The sequence below is a fragment of the Thalassophryne amazonica genome, chromosome 11, assembly GCF_902500255.1.
Source record: "Thalassophryne amazonica chromosome 11, fThaAma1.1, whole genome shotgun sequence".
Classification (NCBI taxonomy): domain Eukaryota; kingdom Metazoa; phylum Chordata; class Actinopteri; order Batrachoidiformes; family Batrachoididae; genus Thalassophryne; species Thalassophryne amazonica.
Window position 1 is genome coordinate 114,060,858 of NC_047113.1, and position 5,758 is coordinate 114,066,615.

Here is a 5,758-nt window from a genome sequence, read left to right on the forward strand (position 1 = left end):
GGAAGGACTGTAACTATGGACAATTTCTTCACCTCTCTGTCTTTGGCTAACAGGCTTCTTCAATGAAAAACAACTCTGCTTGAACCATCAACAAAAATTGTCGGGAGCTACCAGCAACTGCCAAGGAAACCTCGGGCCGCTAGTTGTACTCAATACGAGTACAGTGTCTTAACAAAAAAGAAATCTGTTGAGCCCATGCATCAGAAAGTGGAAATTGTGGACACCTGAAAACAAAAAATGAACACTGTTGTTGATTACAACCATTTCAAATGCGGTGTTGATATCATGGACCAGAAATTATGCAACTACTCCATGCGTGCAGGAACACGGAGACGGCCCATGGCTGTGTTTTACAACCTGTTGGACATGGCTGCCACAAATGCGCATGTTTTATATACAGCATGTACAGGATCAAAGAAAGTCGGCAATTGTTCATGCTGGAGCTCACCGAGGAACTTCAAAGCAGACATTTGCAGGAAAACGCACTAGGGGAAGAGCGCGAACAGCAGCGTTGTGAGATGAGAGTTTCTCAGAAGAAAGGTGGGCATACTCTGCAATAATAACAGAAGCACTGAACGTTGTGTACACTGCCAAAAATACACCTGTGGCAAATGTAGGAAAGACGCACCTTGGGAATGTGGAAACTGCTAGTTATGACAACTGTATGCTACATTTGTGTGCTTTGTATAGTCTATAGTAACAAGCCTTTTCTTTGAGAGAAATAACATTTTGTTTTCTTCCTGATGTTATAGCTTCTGTTTGTTGTTCTTCCAAGATTAAATTTTTTTGTTTTTGTTGTTGGTGGTGCTAATCCTAGTTCTATGACATTGTGAGCTTAGTACAGTACATTGTCATTGTACTTGGTGTTTAGCCTACAACCAAATTACCATTCATGAAGGATTTTCATCAGAAATACTTCTGCCCTTCTTAAAATGACAGGCAATTATTACAATAAGTGTTTTAATATTACAAATAGAAAACGTATCTTGGACCAAATGATAAAATAGGGTAAAACTGTTTGTTGGCTAAATAAAATATAAAATAAAAAATGGTTACTCTTAGTACATGAAATAAGATATGACCTCAATGAAATTGACTGCAAAAATTAATAATGTTGCAGGGACAGTGGTGCCAGACTCCAGCTGAAATAATACTTTTGCACTCAGGCTCAATCAGACACAACAGAGGAATGTGGCCTATTATTTCTTTGGAATGTGCCCAGACAGGTTCACTTGAGCTGCATGTTAATTCCTGTCCAAATGTTAGCATATGGACATGAAAGAACATGTTTTGCAAAGAGGAGGGGGCAGGCAGCAGAAACAAAAATTGCTGGGCCTGCCAGTGTTAAGCATTGGGATGGCAGTATACTGCTTATGTCGTAAGCAATAATCAGCACATATCAAACTTCACTGCATTATGTTCCATGCACAACACACAATGGCAAAAGGATGAGAAACCATAAAACACAATAATTCACCTCCAAGTTTTAATCATTTGTCTGAAAGATTGATGCAAGGGGTGAAGAGGGAAAAGAGAATGCTGGAGACAGAGCCGGGTGTGTGTGTGTGTGTGTGTGTGTGTGTGGGGGGGGGGGGGTCGAAATGTACAGTTGTCATTCCGAGCACTGCTTTTGGTCAGTGCCTCTGATAAACAGTCATGCCAATAAAGCAGCAGAATTGAAGTGTGATTGACGAGCGGCGCTGAGCAGCATTACCACAGCCTCTTCTGCATTTTGACCGAGGGCCCTGCAACTCTTTCACGTTTAATGTCACTGCAATTCGTCATAGCCTCCATCTGTTCACTGCCACCCTGCTATCCAACCATCAGTCACAGCTTCCTCTGTGCACATACACACACACACACACACACACACACATGAATACACAAACACTAACGCACATACATACTTACATACACACAGACATGTATACACAAACACTAACATACACACACACACACACACACACACAAATACACACTGAAACACAGAAACACATGCAAATGCAGAAACAGTAACACATGCATACACACAAGCATACACACACACACACACACACACACACAACCACACATACAAGCACACACATACATACAATAACGAATGCACATTCATAGCATATACAGATGCACACATACAAACAAACACTAGCAGACATGGTTATGCACAGACATGCACACATATATACACAAAGACACACATTCAAAAATACAATCCATATCATACACAAAACATGCATTAAAACACTACCACACATGCATAGTATACACACAAAATCACATGTACAAAGGCACATATGCAAACACCCCTCCCCCCACACACACACACACAAACACTAGCACACATGGTTATGCACAGACATGCACACATACGAGGGCTGTCCGTAAAGTATAGGTCCTTTTTATTTTTTTCAAAAACTATATGGATTTCATTCATATGTTTTTACGTCAGACATGCTTGCGCCCTCGTGCGCATGCGTGAGTTTTTCCACACCTGTCAGTGACAGGATAAAATGCTGAAACCGACTTCTTCTGAAACTTCTCTGTTCTCTCACGACGTCCTGGATCAATAAAGCCTGAAATGTGGAGGTTTTAAGCTTGAAACAGCCTGATGACGCCGCCTGAGAGCGCTGCGCGACGTCTCGCACCGTGAAAAGTCCTTAAAGCGACAGAATCACCTCAAAATCTCTCATCAGCTGTTAAAATTTTCACTGAAGACCAGCTTAATTTTTCGAACCGTGTCCACTTCGATGTGTCTCACAGGTTTAGAAAAAATTTTGATCAAACAAAGCGCCAGTCTCTCAGCAACTTCTCAGACAAAGGAATTCCGACGAGGGGCTGGACGACTCCTCCCACAAGGAGTGCTCACAGGCGGATGACGTCACCGACAGGCGTGGAAAAACTCACGCATGCGCACGAGGGTTCAAGCATGTCTGACGTAAAAACATATGAATGAAATCCATATAGTTTTAGAAAAAAATAAAAAGGACCGTTACTTTACGGACAGCCCTCGTATATACACACAAAAACACACATTCAAAAGCACAAACATTAGCACATGCCTACACACAAGTATGCACACACAAAAACAAGTGCAAAGACACACATACATACAAACATGAACAGTCATTCACAGCATACACACACACACACACACACACACACACACAGTCATTGTCATTACAGTCAGTGACGCGGTTTGACCATCAAAGACATACAGGGACCTTCTCTGCCTCTTCAGAGTGTACACAGCAGTTAAAGTTTTCCTGTTGGCATGCTCAGCGTAGGGGATGGCATTATGACTCACGTTCTCCAGGGACACCTTTGACGCACCGCCAGTCTCTTCTTAAATAAGACCGGAGATCCACTTGATGCCACCACAGCGAGCAAGAGAGTGAATAGCGGGCTTGGTGATTTCCTGGATGTTATCACAGAGAACTTTACAGTGGTGCTTGGTGTCTCCCTTTCAGAGTCCTTTGCTGCCGCCGCCCCTTCCACTCATGGTGTCTAACTTTACAGTAAAAACATCTCAAGCAAGCTCCTCCTGTAAGTAAAGCTGTTTAAGTGTGGAATGAAGAAACTGAACTAGTGCTTCAGAACTGCATTGGCTGTACAAATTGGGATGTGTTTAGAACTGCAGATTTAAGAGACGATGGTACTGTTTATTTGAATGAATATGCCTCTGCAGTTATAATCAACACTGGCACATGCATAGAGACTGTTATTTTTTTCCCCACAAAGCACCACAGAAAATACTGCAACCAAACCCTGGGTAAACTATGATGTAAGGGCCAAGGTTAATGCACGCTCGGGTGAGGCACTGCTGAGTAGTGGTGGGCACAGTTCCAATAATCTGATAACCGATAATTATCGAAGATAATGTTTTCATTATCGGATTATCTTTTCAGATAACTTTGGAAACCATGATCGGACTAATTATCTTCCGATAAATTTTTCTCTGATAATTTTTAGACCGTTAACATGGTAAACAAAGCTGAACAACTACAAACATGTATAAAAGTTAAAATCAGTTGAGCACCTACCTGTTAAATGTTTTGTAGCAGATGTGTAATCCTACCCTCTGCAAACAGAAGAGAGCTGTTTCTAGAAGAAACTAGTCTATCCTCTGCAGGCAAAGAACTGGTCTCTCTCTCTCTCTCTCTCTCTCTCTCTCTCTCTCACACACACACACACACACACACACACACACACACACACACACACACACACACACACACACACACACACACACACACACACACACACACACACACACACACACACACACACACCAAAAAAAAAAAACACAAATAATATTTAAAAAAAAAAAAAAAAAACTCATTTCTTTTAACCCCATACTGATACGTGGGGAATATCACCCAAGTCATCCAGAGGCATACATTTTTAACTTATGGTTTAAATTTTAACCAAACTAATTTTGGACAAGTTATTTAAATGACATTTAAATAACTTTACGTCTGAAGTTTTATAAAGTGAAAATATCAGATATATGTTTTAGCTTTAAAGTAATGCGCTAATTTCTAAGGTTTTAGTGTGGACATGCTGTGTCCAGGTGCATTATGGGTAGGATAGGGTAATCTCAGTACATTCATGACATGAGAAATGAATTTGAGACACTCTGATCAGGCTCCACAGACAACAGCATTAAACTCTAGTGCCTAAAACTCTCGTGAATATATTCTCTGGGTTTATAGACGTTATTATTGTGTTTGCATTTATTAAATTCCACACATCTTAAACGTAGCAGACACAGATTATCTGAATTTTGTTTTGGCAAGTTTTCAAGGTCTCTACTGCCATCTACTGGCCAGTAGTGTTCATGGCAGTATTTGCCCTGAAGCTGGGCTGATATTTTCAATCAATGTACTCGGTTCCAGCTCAAACTGTACCACAGAACCACACGGTGTAAAAGTTCAGAGCGCACGATTCTCATACACATTGTAAGTTCAAAAACCACACGTTGGACTCGTGTTTCCAGAAGCAAAACGTAAACGGAAGCTTTATTTTCAAACTTAATTTACAAAACTCTCAATGGGAGACATCAAAGTTTAAAAAACAAAACAAAAAAAACAAAAAACAATACAAGACAGGTCTGCGATGTTTGCACAGGCACAGTGTGAGAGTTTGGATGCTTGTAGCACCTCAGCAGCAGGATACCTTCATGACGGCTGACCAGAATATCAAACATGTTTGAGTTTCATCTGACCATACGATCGCCGATCAGGAGGTGGTTGTGAGATGTTAATCACAGCTCGTTACTCCATGTATACTAAATAAGGCAGGATGCGTGATTAACCTGAAACTCGGTGCGATCCAAAAAATTCTTGCATGAATGAAAAATCAGCTGAAAAAGCCCCAAAACTTGCACTGGCACCAGTACATCATGGCAGTGTTATATTTATTTTGACACCAGTTATATCAGACAGTTATCTAATTACAACTTGGCTTTTTTTTTTTTTTTGAAAATGCCTTTTTTTTTACAAATCAAAAATGGCATATTTTACAAAAGCACATTTATCTGTAAACACCAACACACAACACACCTCACATTAACGTGTTGGTTTACATAGAATGAATGAGTCAACCAATCAGTGTTAGCGGAGGCACATTTTACCCAGAATTCCATCTGTCTGTGTTTGTTACAAAACTTCTGAATTAATGCATTATTCAACATTAAAATATATATGTTATATCTTAACTTTGCACAAATGACAGAATTGACATTAATGGAGTTGTTCTA

The 5,758-nt window shown here is 40.3% G+C and overlaps 1 pseudogene; it reads right to left on the minus strand.

Moving 5' to 3' along the window:
* Positions 1-485: 485 nt before the first annotated feature.
* On the minus strand, positions 486-3,502 carry LOC117519741 (annotated as a pseudogene).
* Between the last annotated feature and the right edge of the window lie 2,256 nt (positions 3,503-5,758).